The sequence below is a fragment of the Schistocerca cancellata genome, unplaced genomic scaffold (genome assembly GCF_023864275.1).
Source record: "Schistocerca cancellata isolate TAMUIC-IGC-003103 unplaced genomic scaffold, iqSchCanc2.1 HiC_scaffold_597, whole genome shotgun sequence".
NCBI lineage: Eukaryota > Metazoa > Arthropoda > Insecta > Orthoptera > Acrididae > Schistocerca > Schistocerca cancellata.
Window position 1 is genome coordinate 22,062 of NW_026046609.1, and position 13,913 is coordinate 35,974.

Below are 13,913 nucleotides of genomic sequence, written 5' to 3' on the forward strand. Positions count from 1 at the left end.
GACCGCTCATCACTATCGTGTGAGTAACGTTGCGGCCGCGGCGACGAGTCCTGCCCAAAGACGCAGCGTGCGTGGAGGCGCTACCCGAATGCGTGTGGATGCAGCCTCCTACCTCGTAAAGAGCCTACAGCTACTATCACGCCTTCCAAGCAGTTGATCCGGGTTCGATTCCCGGCCACCGAAACGGGCGCAAATTTTCGCGTATGAGTATGTGTGCTGTTAAATCAACGTTTTCTTTCCGTCGTTGCTCCAAGCAGGCCATCCTGTAGTATGTCCCGACTTGTCCCGACTTTGCTCGGCTGACGCGAAAGCTGACGCTTGGAATTCGCCCTTATCAAAAGGGCAGGCGCTATAAACGGCTGTGAGAGGAGAGGTGTGGCGAGGTACCAAAACGACAGGCAAACCGCGAAATTTTCTGCTCCTCCTTCCTAAAGAAAAGAAGAAAAAAACGGACGCAGTCGGTAGGACTCGAGCCTACGCTCCCAGAGGGAATCTGATTTCTAGTCAGACGCCTTAACCACTTTTTTTATCGTATTAAACATTATTAAATATTAATTTTTTGTTACATTTTCTTGATTGCACATTCACTGTTATCAAGTAGGGTTTGTAAACACCACTCTACAGCATAAATACTATACATATACGTAAAACACTGCTGGAGTAGAATACACAATAGAATACAATTTTAACCCTTAAATGCATAGTGTTACATACCTGCAATATGGATTGAAAAATTATTTTGTCCACCTTTAGAGAGAATTTAGTGAACTAACCCAAGTCTTACAGGTGCAACGAAGTATCTCTGATACTTAGTATTAGCTCTTGGCTGTACTGTGGACTTCTGGTAACCTTTTTGGAAGTATGCAGAGAAGTTAGGTGTGAATTTTGCTTAGTTTTCAAAAGGGTGCGATAGGATGCAGCAGCATCAACTTGGCCAAATGTGGGAAGGTTAGTGGTGAGCAGGCAGCAATTTTCTTCATGCTGCCAGCTATGGGAATATGCGCTGTGTCCCTTGTTTTTTTAGGAACATACATCACATTTAAACTGGATGTCCAATTCCTGTTGATCCACTGTAGGGAGTTAAGAGGATAAATTATTACTGTCATTAAGTTTGCTTAATTCTATGAGAACAGTAAATTGTAGCGATTAATAATGGATACAAAATCATATCTGTGATGGTTGAGATACATGACTCTATGAATCTGCAGTTAACAATTGGTTCGCACATATAATTGTAAGTTAATGGTTATTCCTGAAGCAGAGACCACAAAAGTCTGTGCAACAAAAAGAAAATCTAATAACACACAAGTTAATTTTCGTAGCTGATGTCAGATGAAGAATAAATTAAATGCTTTAAGTTCTACATGCTACACTTTCAGGGGAACACAGGGAAGATTTCATGGACTGAAGCAGCAGATTGTTCAGTACATGCGAGAAAAGTGGAATAAAGGCTTCCTCATTACTTGAGAAACTAATCAAATGAAGGTGCTGGAAATGAGGAATTTTTCAACTGCATGAGGTGCAGAATTCAAAGCAAGTATGAGCTCGTGCATGGTACTTAACTTCTTCAGACAGATCAATATAATAATAAAAAGTGTCTGTATTTACCTCACTATAAGACAACTCAGAATATAACATGACCCCCTTTCTTTGAAGACGCAACATGTGAATTTTTTGGTATTTAACATATTCTGACTAATATTTGCAAAGTCTAAAGGTAGTTATAGAAAATAAAAATCACTTTGGGATGTGGAACAGTCATAAATAAATATCTTCAGTTAAAAACAATACAAAATGACAATGATACAACTCCACTAACTTAAGATTCACTGAGTACCAAATAAGGTTCTTTTTTGTTTTCATTCATAGTATGTCCATATCAGGAAGAGAAGAAGGCCTAAGTTTTTTATTTGCTTGGCATTCAGTAAATTCAGATGAGTTACGCCTGAGACGAACTGCCATACCAATGTTTCTGCGAGGGGGTTTCATTGGCATTTTTGAAGTCTTTAGAGTAATATGTTGTTTTGTGTTGTTAATGACTCTGAATGCTTCCCTTTCGTTAATTATACTTGAAGGGAGTCCGCTTTCTTGTTGAGCAGCACTCTTTCGTGACTGCAGAACTCAAAGTCTTTGATTGAAAATGGCTGTCTCATCACTTGTTGGTAGAGCATCCTCTACCTTAATCTCTGTAGCTTCTCCAAGACTTGAACACAGTTCTGCCTCCTGCTTTGAAATCTCCAATATTTCTTTCATGAGCGCACACTTCAAGAGAAGAAGTTTTCTTGTTTCACACTCTAGCTTAGTAAGAGCCTCACATAAAGGCAGCGTATCATATAATGCAGGATAAAAATGAAATTCAAGTTCCTTACTTAGTTTGTCAGCTTCATGCAATAAAGAATTCAGCCTTTCGTGCATCTCGTGTTTCTTCTGTTGCTCTCTAGAAATAATATTCTGGATGATCTCCTCAATTTATTTCTTAACCTCATCACCACGCTTTGCAACATCCTCTGCATTAAACCCACATTCTGCCCACAGCGTCTTACGAATTCTTCAGTGACAGACATATCGAATAGTGCTTCCTCAAAAATCTTATCATCCATCATAAATCATAAACTCTCAACCACTCAGTTATAACAAGAAACTGGGTCTGTAACCACTCGGCCACGACTGCTCGTATCTGAAGCTTCCCTCGAATCGTGAAAAATCCAACCGGTCTGCGCAGAATGTTGACAGGAAACGAACTCTGTGCACTGGTTACGGCAGGGCTACCAGCGCTACGAGACGAGCCATTACGGAAGCGTTAAAAATCTTCGCCCGGACAGGGACTCGAACACTGGACCCTTAGGTTAAAAGCCTAATGCTCTACCGACTGAGCTATCCGGGCTCACGCCCGTTGTGGGTGGAGCGGCTGCAAGCAATGTGAATAATTGGAACGCGTGTGTAGGCGTACTACGGTAATTGCTGGCTTCTGGCGCAACTGGCGACTTCACCGACTTCCCACTGACGCTGGTAGCAGCCCAACAGCGGACCAGTGCCTCTTCTGCCTTTATCCCGGTGCTGACAGTAATTGCATCTTGTGCCTGTTTTCCCCGATTACGTTCGGTTGAAGCTCCGGAAGGAGGGCGACAAACGAAGGTTGGAAGGCCAAAACATGGAGGGACGTGTGCGCAAAAACTTCTCTTCCGGTACCGGGAATCGAACCCTGGCCTCCTGGCTGAAAGCCAGGTATCCTAGCCACTAGACCACACCGGATTTGCTCAATAAACGGGAGATTTACTCCCTCTCCTCCCGCATTTCGTGCTGAATCCGGACTCAGTGGTGTTCTCTGTTTGCGAGCGTATTTGTGCGTGCAGACTGGCATGGCGCACAGCTCGAAACTGACTATTCATTGCAGTTTGCATCATACCAGGGGAGGAGAAAGATCAAAGTTGTACCTTGCCATAATTGGAAGTAAACATTTTGACGCTGAGGCGTGGACTCCTTGGGGATAACAAACGACAATTAAGTTCGTTCCCTAGCAACAGCAACGCCGTTAATTCAGCCATTATGTACAGCAAATTAAATGCGCCGGGTGAGGGTCGAACTCACGACCTTAAGACTATGAGACTTACGCGCTACCTACTGCGCTACCGAGGCACGTTGCAACAAACGTCCCAGGAAACTTGGTAAGTCCCACATATTAGAGATAGACAGTTCGCGCTTTCTCAAGAATCTGCTGTGTTGCTACACGTGCTTTCCCGACTGGCTAGATTAAACTGCTGCCGCAGCTTTTTCAACGGAAAAGTTTACAGTACATCGCCCTTGCGGCACCTGGACACAGCGGCCTGTAGGGCCAGGCCGACGCTAGAGTTCAGAAATAGCACGCGACCGTCCAAGTACGGCCTCTTGCGTGCTGCGTGTTTGGTTCTTCTCACAGCGAATCCTGCTACACATTCCTGAGGCTGACGCAGCTCAAGCGAGCAATCGGCGCGGCGGCATTATAGCGAGAACAGCAAAACGATGCATCGGCCGGGAATCGAACCCGGGCCGCCCGCGTGGTAGGCGAACAACCTACCACTTTTTTAGTAGTTGTTCTCATTTTGTTAGTTGCATTTGTTGGGGGCGGACGTCCGATGACGTCCGTGCTTGCCGAGCACATTCCCGAGCAGCTGTCTGCAGGGAAAGTGGGATTGCCACCCAGCGACATCGGATACGACCGAAAAAAGCGCTACACACGCGGAGTCCCCCACTACACTGCCTTATAGCGACCGCTCATCACTATCGTGTGAGTAACGTTGCGGCCGCGGCGACGAGTCCTGCCCAAAGACGCAGCGTGCGTGGAGGCGCTACCCGAATGCGTGTGGATGCAGCCTCCTACCTCGTAAAGAGCCTACAGCTACTATCACGCCTTCCAAGCAGTTGATCCGGGTTCGATTCCCGGTCACCGAAACGGGCGCAAATTTTCGCGTATGAGTATGTGTGCTGTTAAATCAACGTTTTCTTTCCGTCGTTGCTCCAAGCAGGCCATCCTGTAGTATGTCCCGACTTGTCCCGACTTTGCTCGGCTGACGCGAAAGCTGACGCTTGGAATTCGCCCTTATCAAAAGGGCAGGCGCTATAAACGGCTGTGAGAGGAGAGGTGTGGCGAGGTACCAAAACGACAGGCAAACCGCGAAATTTTCTGCTCCTCCTTCCTAAAGAAAAGAAGAAAAAAACGGACGCAGTCGGTAGGACTCGAGCCTACGCTCCCAGAGGGAATCTGATTTCTAGTCAGACGCCTTAACCACTTTTTTTATCGTATTAAACATTATTAAATATTAATTTTTTGTTACATTTTCTTGATTGCACATTCACTGTTATCAAGTAGGGTTTGTAAACACCACTCTACAGCATAAATACTATACATATACGTAAAACACTGCTGGAGTAGAATACACAATAGAATACAATTTTAACCCTTAAATGCATAGTGTTACATACCTGCAATATGGATTGAAAAATTATTTTGTCCACCTTTAGAGAGAATTTAGTGAACTAACCCAAGTCTTACAGGTGCAACGAAGTATCTCTGATACTTAGTATTAGCTCTTGGCTGTACTGTGGACTTCTGGTAACCTTTTTGGAAGTATGCAGAGAAGTTAGGTGTGAATTTTGCTTAGTTTTCAAAAGGGTGCGATAGGATGCAGCAGCATCAACTTGGCCAAATGTGGGAAGGTTAGTGGTGAGCAGGCAGCAATTTTCTTCATGCTGCCAGCTATGGGAATATGCGCTGTGTCCCTTGTTTTTTTAGGAACATACATCACATTTAAACTGGATGTCCAATTCCTGTTGATCCACTGTAGGGAGTTAAGAGGATAAATTATTACTGTCATTAAGTTTGCTTAATTCTATGAGAACAGTAAATTGTAGCGATTAATAATGGATACAAAATCATATCTGTGATGGTTGAGATACATGACTCTATGAATCTGCAGTTAACAATTGGTTCGCACATATAATTGTAAGTTAATGGTTATTCCTGAAGCAGAGACCACAAAAGTCTGTGCAACAAAAAGAAAATCTAATAACACACAAGTTAATTTTCGTAGCTGATGTCAGATGAAGAATAAATTAAATGCTTTAAGTTCTACATGCTACACTTTCAGGGGAACACAGGGAAGATTTCATGGACTGAAGCAGCAGATTGTTCAGTACATGCGAGAAAAGTGGAATAAAGGCTTCCTCATTACTTGAGAAACTAATCAAATGAAGGTGCTGGAAATGAGGAACTTTTCAACTGCATGAGGTGCAGAATTCAAAGCAAGTATGAGCTCGTGCATGGTACTTAACTTCTTCAGACAGATCAATATAATAATAAAAAGTGTCTGTATTTACCTCACTATAAGACAACTCAGAATATAACATGACCCCCTTTCTTTGAAGACGCAACATGTGAATTTTTTGGTATTTAACATATTCTGACTAATATTTGCAAAGTCTAAAGGTAGTTATAGAAAATAAAAATCACTTTGGGATGTGGAACAGTCATAAATAAATATCTTCAGTTAAAAACAATACAAAATGACAATGATACAACTCCACTAACTTAAGATTCACTGAGTACCAAATAAGGTTCTTTTTTGTTTTCATTCATAGTATGTCCATATCAGGAAGAGAAGAAGGCCTAAGTTTTTTATTTGCTTGGCATTCAGTAAATTCAGATGAGTTACGCCTGAGACGAACTGCCATACCAATGTTTCTGCGAGGGGGTTTCATTGGCATTTTTGAAGTCTTTAGAGTAATATGTTGTTTTGTGTTGTTAATGACTCTGAATGCTTCCCTTTCGTTAATTATACTTGAAGGGAGTCCGCTTTCTTGTTGAGCAGCACTCTTTCGTGACTGCAGAACTCAAAGTCTTTGATTGAAAATGGCTGTCTCATCACTTGTTGGTAGAGCATTCTCTACCTTAATCTCTGTAGCTTCTCCAAGACTTGAACACAGTTCTGCCTCCTGCTTTGAAATCTCCAATATTTCTTTCATGAGCGCACACTTCAAGAGAAGAAGTTTTCTTGTTTCACACTCTAGCTTAGTAAGAGCCTCACATAAAGGCAGCGTATCATATAATGCAGGATAAAAATGAAATTCAAGTTCCTTACTTAGTTTGTCAGCTTCATGCAATAAAGAATTCAGCCTTTCGTGCATCTCGTGTTTCTTCTGTTGCTCTCTAGAAATAATATTCTGGATGATCTCCTCAATTTATTTCTTAACCTCATCACCACGCTTTGCAACATCCTCTGCATTAAACCCACATTCTGCCCACAGCGTCTTACGAATTCTTCAGTGACAGACATATCGAATAGTGCTTCCTCAAAAATCTTATCATCCATCATAAATCATAAACTCTCAACCACTCAGTTATAACAAGAAACTGGGTCTGTAACCACTCGGCCACGACTGCTCGTATCTGAAGCTTCCCTCGAATCGTGAAAAATCCAACCGGTCTGCGCAGAATGTTGACAGGAAACGAACTCTGTGCACTGGTTACGGCAGGGCTACCAGCGCTACGAGACGAGCCATTACGGAAGCGTTAAAAATCTTCGCCCGGACAGGGACTCGAACACTGGACCCTTAGGTTAAAAGCCTAATGCTCTACCGACTGAGCTATCCGGGCTCACGCCCGTTGTGGGTGGAGCGGCTGCAAGCAATGTGAATAATTGGAACGCGTGTGTAGGCGTACTACGGTAATTGCTGGCTTCTGGCGCAACTGGCGACTTCACCGACTTCCCACTGACGCTGGTAGCAGCCCAACAGCGGACCAGTGCCTCTTCTGCCTTTATCCCGGTGCTGACAGTAATTGCATCTTGTGCCTGTTTTCCCCGATTACGTTCGGTTGAAGCTCCGGAAGGAGGGCGACAAACGAAGGTTGGAAGGCCAAAACATGGAGGGACGTGTGCGCAAAAACTTCTCTTCCGGTACCGGGAATCGAACCCTGGCCTCCTGGCTGAAAGCCAGGTATCCTAGCCACTAGACCACACCGGATTTGCTCAATAAACGGGAGATTTACTCCCTCTCCTCCCGCATTTCGTGCTGAATCCGGACTCAGTGGTGTTCTCTGTTTGCGAGCGTATTTGTGCGTGCAGACTGGCATGGCGCACAGCTCGAAACTGACTATTCATTGCAGTTTGCATCATACCAGGGGAGGAGAAAGATCAAAGTTGTACCTTGCCATAATTGGAAGTAAACATTTTGACGCTGAGGCGTGGACTCCTTGGCGATAACAAACGACAATTAAGTTCGTTCCCTAGCAACAGCAACGCCGTTAATTCAGCCATTATGTACAGCAAATTAAATGCGCCGGGTGAGGGTCGAACTCACGACCTTAAGACTATGAGACTTACGCGCTACCGAGGCACGTTGCAACAAACGTCCCAGGAAACTTGGTAAGTCCCACATATTAGAGATAGACAGTTCGCGCTTTCTCAAGAATCTGCTGTGTTGCTACACGTGCTTTCCCGACTGGCTAGATTAAACTGCTGCCGCAGCTTTTTCAACGGAAAAGGTTACAGTACATCGCCCTTGAGGCACCTGGACACAGCGGCCTGTAGGGCCAGGCCGACGCTAGAGTTCAGAAATAGCACGCGACCGTCCAAGTACGGCCTCTTGCGTGCTGCGTGTTTGGTTCTTCTCACAGCGAATCCTGCTACACATTCCTGAGGCTGACGCAGCTCAAGCGAGCAATCGGCGCGGCGGCATTATAGCGAGAACAGCAAAACGATGCATCGGCCGGGAATCGAACCCGGGCCGCCCGCGTGGTAGGCGAACAACCTACCACTTTTTTAGTAGTTGTTCTCATTTTGTTAGTTGCATTTGTTGGGGGCGGACGTCCGATGACGTCCGTGCTTGCCGAGCACATTCCCGAGCAGCTGTCTGCAGGGAAAGTGGGATTGCCACCCAGCGACATCGGATACGACCGAAAAAAGCGCTACACACGCGGAGTCCCCCACTACACTGCCTTATAGCGACCGCTCATCACTATCGTGTGAGTAACGTTGCGGCCGCGGCGACGAGTCCTGCCCAAAGACGCAGCGTGCGTGGAGGCGCTACCCGAATGCGTGTGGATGCAGCCTCCTACCTCGTAAAGAGCCTACAGCTACTATCACGCCTTCCAAGCAGTTGATCCGGGTTCGATTCCCGGCCACCGAAACGGGCGCAAATTTTCGCGTATGAGTATGTGTGCTGTTAAATCAACGTTTTCTTTCCGTCGTTGCTCCAAGCAGGCCATCCTGTAGTATGTCCCGACTTGTCCCGACTTTGCTCGGCTGACGCGAAAGCTGACGCTTGGAATTCGCCCTTATCAAAAGGGCAGGCGCTATAAACGGCTGTGAGAGGAGAGGTGTGGCGAGGTACCAAAACGACAGGCAAACCGCGAAATTTTCTGCTCCTCCTTCCTAAAGAAAAGAAGAAAAAAACGGACGCAGTCGGTAGGACTCGAGCCTACGCTCCCAGAGGGAATCTGATTTCTAGTCAGACGCCTTAACCACTTTTTTTATCGTATTAAACATTATTAAATATTAATTTTTTGTTACATTTTCTTGATTGCACATTCACTGTTATCAAGTAGGGTTTGTAAACACCACTCTACAGCATAAATACTATACATATACGTAAAACACTGCTGGAGTAGAATACACAATAGAATACAATTTTAACCCTTAAATGCATAGTGTTACATACCTGCAATATGGATTGAAAAATTATTTTGTCCACCTTTAGAGAGAATTTAGTGAACTAACCCAAGTCTTACAGGTGCAACGAAGTATCTCTGATACTTAGTATTAGCTCTTGGCTGTACTGTGGACTTCTGGTAACCTTTTTGGAAGTATGCAGAGAAGTTAGGTGTGAATTTTGCTTAGTTTTCAAAAGGGTGCGATAGGATGCAGCAGCATCAACTTGGCCAAATGTGGGAAGGTTAGTGGTGAGCAGGCAGCAATTTTCTTCATGCTGCCAGCTATGGGAATATGCGCTGTGTCCCTTGTTTTTTAGGAACATACATCACATTTAAACTGGATGTCCAATTCCTGTTGATCCACTGTAGGGAGTTAAGAGGATAAATTATTACTGTCATTAAGTTTGCTTAATTCTATGAGAACAGTAAATTGTAGCGATTAATAATGGATACAAAATCATATCTGTGATGGTTGAGATACATGACTATGAATCTGCAGTTAACAATTGGTTCGCACATATAATTGTAAGTTAATGGTTATTCCTGAAGCAGAGACCACAAAAGTCTGTGCAACAAAAAGAAAATCTAATAACACACAAGTTAATTTTCGTAGCTGATGTCAGATGAAGAATAAATTAAATGCTTTAAGTTCTACATGCTACACTTTCAGGGGAACACAGGGAAGATTTCATGGACTGAAGCAGCAGATTGTTCAGTACATGCGAGAAAAGTGGAATAAAGGCTTCCTCATTACTTGAGAAACTAATCGAATGAAGGTGCTGGAAATGAGGAATTTTTCAACTGCATGAGGTGCAGAATTCAAAGCAAGTATGAGCTCGTGCATGGTACTTAACTTCTTCAGACAGATCAATATAATAATAAAAAGTGTCTGTATTTACCTCACTATAAGACAACTCAGAATATAACATGACCCCCTTTCTTTGAAGACGCAACATGTGAATTTTTTGGTATTTAACATATTCTGACTAATATTTGCAAAGTCTAAAGGTAGTTATAGAAAATAAAAATCACTTTGGGATGTGGAACAGTCATAAATAAATATCTTCAGTTAAAAACAATACAAAATGACAATGATACAACTCCACTAACTTAAGATTCACTGAGTACCAAATAAGGTTCTTTTTTGTTTTCATTCATAGTATGTCCATATCAGGAAGAGAAGAAGGCCTAAGTTTTTTATTTGCTTGGCATTCAGTAAATTCAGATGAGTTACGCCTGAGACGAACTGCCATACCAATGTTTCTGCGAGGGGGTTTCATTGGCATTTTTGAAGTCTTTAGAGTAATATGTTGTTTTGTGTTGTTAATGACTCTGAATGCTTCCCTTTCGTTAATTATACTTGAAGGGAGTCCGCTTTCTTGTTGAGCAGCACTCTTTCGTGACTGCAGAACTCAAAGTCTTTGATTGAAAATGGCTGTCTCATCACTTGTTGGTAGAGCATCCTCTACCTTAATCTCTGTAGCTTCTCCAAGACTTGAACACAGTTCTGCCTCCTGCTTTGAAATCTCCAATATTTCTTTCATGAGCGCACACTTCAAGAGAAGAAGTTTTCTTGTTTCACACTCTAGCTTAGTAAGAGCCTCACATAAAGGCAGCGTATCATATAATGCAGGATAAAAATGAAATTCAAGTTCCTTACTTAGTTTGTCAGCTTCATGCAATAAAGAATTCAGCCTTTCGTGCATCTCGTGTTTCTTCTGTTGCTCTCTAGAAATAATATTCTGGATGATCTCCTCAATTTATTTCTTAACCTCATCACCACGCTTTGCAACATCCTCTGCATTAAACCCACATTCTGCCCACAGCGTCTTACGAATTCTTCAGTGACAGACATATCGAATAGTGCTTCCTCAAAAATCTTATCATCCATCATAAATCATAAACTCTCAACCACTCAGTTATAACAAGAAACTGGGTCTGTAACCACTCGGCCACGACTGCTCGTATCTGAAGCTTCCCTCGAATCGTGAAAAATCCAACCAGTCTGCGCAGAATGTTGACAGGAAACGAACTCTGTGCACTGGTTACGGCAGGGCTACCAGCGCTACGAGACGAGCCATTACGGAAGCGTTAAAAATCTTCGCCCGGACAGGGACTCGAACACTGGACCCTTAGGTTAAAAGCCTAATGCTCTACCGACTGAGCTATCCGGGCTCACGCCCGTTGTGGGTGGAGCGGCTGCAAGCAATGTGAATAATTGGAACGCGTGTGTAGGCGTACTACGGTAATTGCTGGCTTCTGGCGCAACTGGCGACTTCACCGACTTCCCACTGACGCTGGTAGCAGCCCAACAGCGGACCAGTGCCTCTTCTGCCTTTATCCCGGTGCTGACAGTAATTGCATCTTGTGCCTGTTTTCCCCGATTACGTTCGGTTGAAGCTCCGGAAGGAGGGCGACAAACGAAGGTTGGAAGGCCAAAACATGGAGGGACGTGTGCGCAAAAACTTCTCTTCCGGTACCGGGAATCGAACCCTGGCCTCCTGGCTGAAAGCCAGGTATCCTAGCCACTAGACCACACCGGATTTGCTCAATAAACGGGAGATTTACTCCCTCTCCTCCCGCATTTCGTGCTGAATCCGGACTCAGTGGTGTTCTCCGTTTGCGAGCGTATTTGTGCGTGCAGACTGGCATGGCGCACAGCTCGAAACTGACTATTCATTGCAGTTTGCATCATACCAGGGGAGGAGAAAGATCAAAGTTGTACCTTGCCATAATTGGAAGTAAACATTTTGACGCTGAGGCGTGGACTCCTTGGCGATAACAAACGACAATTAAGTTCGTTCCCTAGCAACAGCAACGCCGTTAATTCAGCCATTATGTACAGCAAATTAAATGCGCCGGGTGAGGGTCGAACTCACGACCTTAAGACTATGAGACTTACGCGCTACCGAGGCACGTTGCAACAAACGTCCCAGGAAACTTGGTAAGTCCCACATATTAGAGATAGACAGTTCGCGCTTTCTCAAGAATCTGCTGTGTTGCTACACGTGCTTTCCCGACTGGCTAGATTAAACTGCTGCCGCAGCTTTTTCAACGGAAAAGGTTACAGTACATCGCCCTTGAGGCACCTGGACACAGCGGCCTGTAGGGCCAGGCCGACGCTAGAGTTCAGAAATAGCACGCGACCGTCCAAGTACGGCCTCTTGCGTGCTGCGTGTTTGGTTCTTCTCACAGCGAATCCTGCTACACATTCCTGAGGCTGACGCAGCTCAAGCGAGCAATCGGCGCGGCGGCATTATAGCGAGAACAGCAAAACGATGCATCGGCCGGGAATCGAACCCGGGCCGCCCGCGTGGTAGGCGAACAACCTACCACTTTTTTAGTAGTTGTTCTCATTTTGTTAGTTGCATTTGTTGGGGGCGGACGTCCGATGACGTCCGTGCTTGCCGAGCACATTCCCGAGCAGCTGTCTGCAGGGAAAGTGGGATTGCCACCCAGCGACATCGGATACGACCGAAAAAAGCGCTACACACGCGGAGTCCCCCACTACACTGCCTTATAGCGACCGCTCATCACTATCGTGTGAGTAACGTTGCGGCCGCGGCGACGAGTCCTGCCCAAAGACGCAGCGTGCGTGGAGGCGCTACCCGAATGCGTGTGGATGCAGCCTCCTACCTCGTAAAGAGCCTACAGCTACTATCACGCCTTCCAAGCAGTTGATCCGGGTTCGATTCCCGGCCACCGAAACGGGCGCAAATTTTCGCGTATGAGTATGTGTGCTGTTAAATCAACGTTTTCTTTCCGTCGTTGCTCCAAGCAGGCCATCCTGTAGTATGTCCCGACTTGTCCCGACTTTGCTCGGCTGACGCGAAAGCTGACGCTTGGAATTCGCCCTTATCAAAAGGGCAGGCGCTATAAACGGCTGTGAGAGGAGAGGTGTGGCGAGGTACCAAAACGACAGGCAAACCGCGAAATTTTCTGCTCCTCCTTCCTAAAGAAAAGAAGAAAAAAACGGACGCAGTCGGTAGGACTCGAGCCTACGCTCCCAGAGGGAATCTGATTTCTAGTCAGACGCCTTAACCACTTTTTTTATCGTATTAAACATTATTAAATATTAATTTTTTGTTACATTTTCTTGATTGCACATTCACTGTTATCAAGTAGGGTTTGTAAACACCACTCTACAGCATAAATACTATACATATACGTAAAACACTGCTGGAGTAGAATACACAATAGAATACAATTTTAACCCTTAAATGCATAGTGTTACATACCTGCAATATGGATTGAAAAATTATTTTGTCCACCTTTAGAGAGAATTTAGTGAACTAACCCAAGTCTTACAGGTGCAACGAAGTATCTCTGATACTTAGTATTAGCTCTTGGCTGTACTGTGGACTTCTGGTAACCTTTTTGGAAGTATGCAGAGAAGTTAGGTGTGAATTTTGCTTAGTTTTCAAAAGGGTGCGATAGGATGCAGCAGCATCAACTTGGCCAAATGTGGGAAGGTTAGTGGTGAGCAGGCAGCAATTTTCTTCATGCTGCCAGCTATGGGAATATGCGCTGTGTCCCTTGTTTTTTAGGAACATACATCACATTTAAACTGGATGTCCAATTCCTGTTGATCCACTGTAGGGAGTTAAGAGGATAAATTATTACTGTCATTAAGTTTGCTTAATTCTATGAGAACAGTAAATTGTAGCGATTAATAATGGATACAAAATCATATCTGTGATGGTTGAGATACATGACTATGAATCTGCAG

The 13,913-nt window shown here is 44.5% G+C and overlaps 6 non-coding genes across 6 annotated transcripts; all 6 read right to left on the reverse strand.

Annotated features, from left to right (window-relative positions):
- Nucleotides 1-2,811: 2,811 nt before the first annotated feature.
- Trnak-uuu (transfer RNA lysine (anticodon UUU)) lies at nucleotides 2,812-2,884 on the reverse strand. Its single transcript has one exon. It is a non-coding gene; the product is annotated as a tRNA-Lys (tRNA).
- A 296-nt stretch (nucleotides 2,885-3,180) lies between these two features.
- Nucleotides 3,181-3,252, reverse strand: Trnae-uuc (transfer RNA glutamic acid (anticodon UUC)). The gene has a single exon. It is a non-coding gene; the product is annotated as a tRNA-Glu (tRNA).
- Nucleotides 3,253-7,056: 3,804 nt separating this feature from the next.
- Trnak-uuu (transfer RNA lysine (anticodon UUU)) lies at nucleotides 7,057-7,129 on the reverse strand. Its single transcript has one exon. It is a non-coding gene; the product is annotated as a tRNA-Lys (tRNA).
- Nucleotides 7,130-7,425: 296 nt separating this feature from the next.
- On the reverse strand, nucleotides 7,426-7,497 carry Trnae-uuc (transfer RNA glutamic acid (anticodon UUC)). Its single transcript has one exon. It is a non-coding gene; the product is annotated as a tRNA-Glu (tRNA).
- A 3,789-nt stretch (nucleotides 7,498-11,286) lies between these two features.
- Trnak-uuu (transfer RNA lysine (anticodon UUU)) lies at nucleotides 11,287-11,359 on the reverse strand. Its single transcript has one exon. It is a non-coding gene; the product is annotated as a tRNA-Lys (tRNA).
- Nucleotides 11,360-11,655: 296 nt separating this feature from the next.
- Trnae-uuc (transfer RNA glutamic acid (anticodon UUC)) lies at nucleotides 11,656-11,727 on the reverse strand. The gene has a single exon. It is a non-coding gene; the product is annotated as a tRNA-Glu (tRNA).
- Between the last annotated feature and the right edge of the window lie 2,186 nt (nucleotides 11,728-13,913).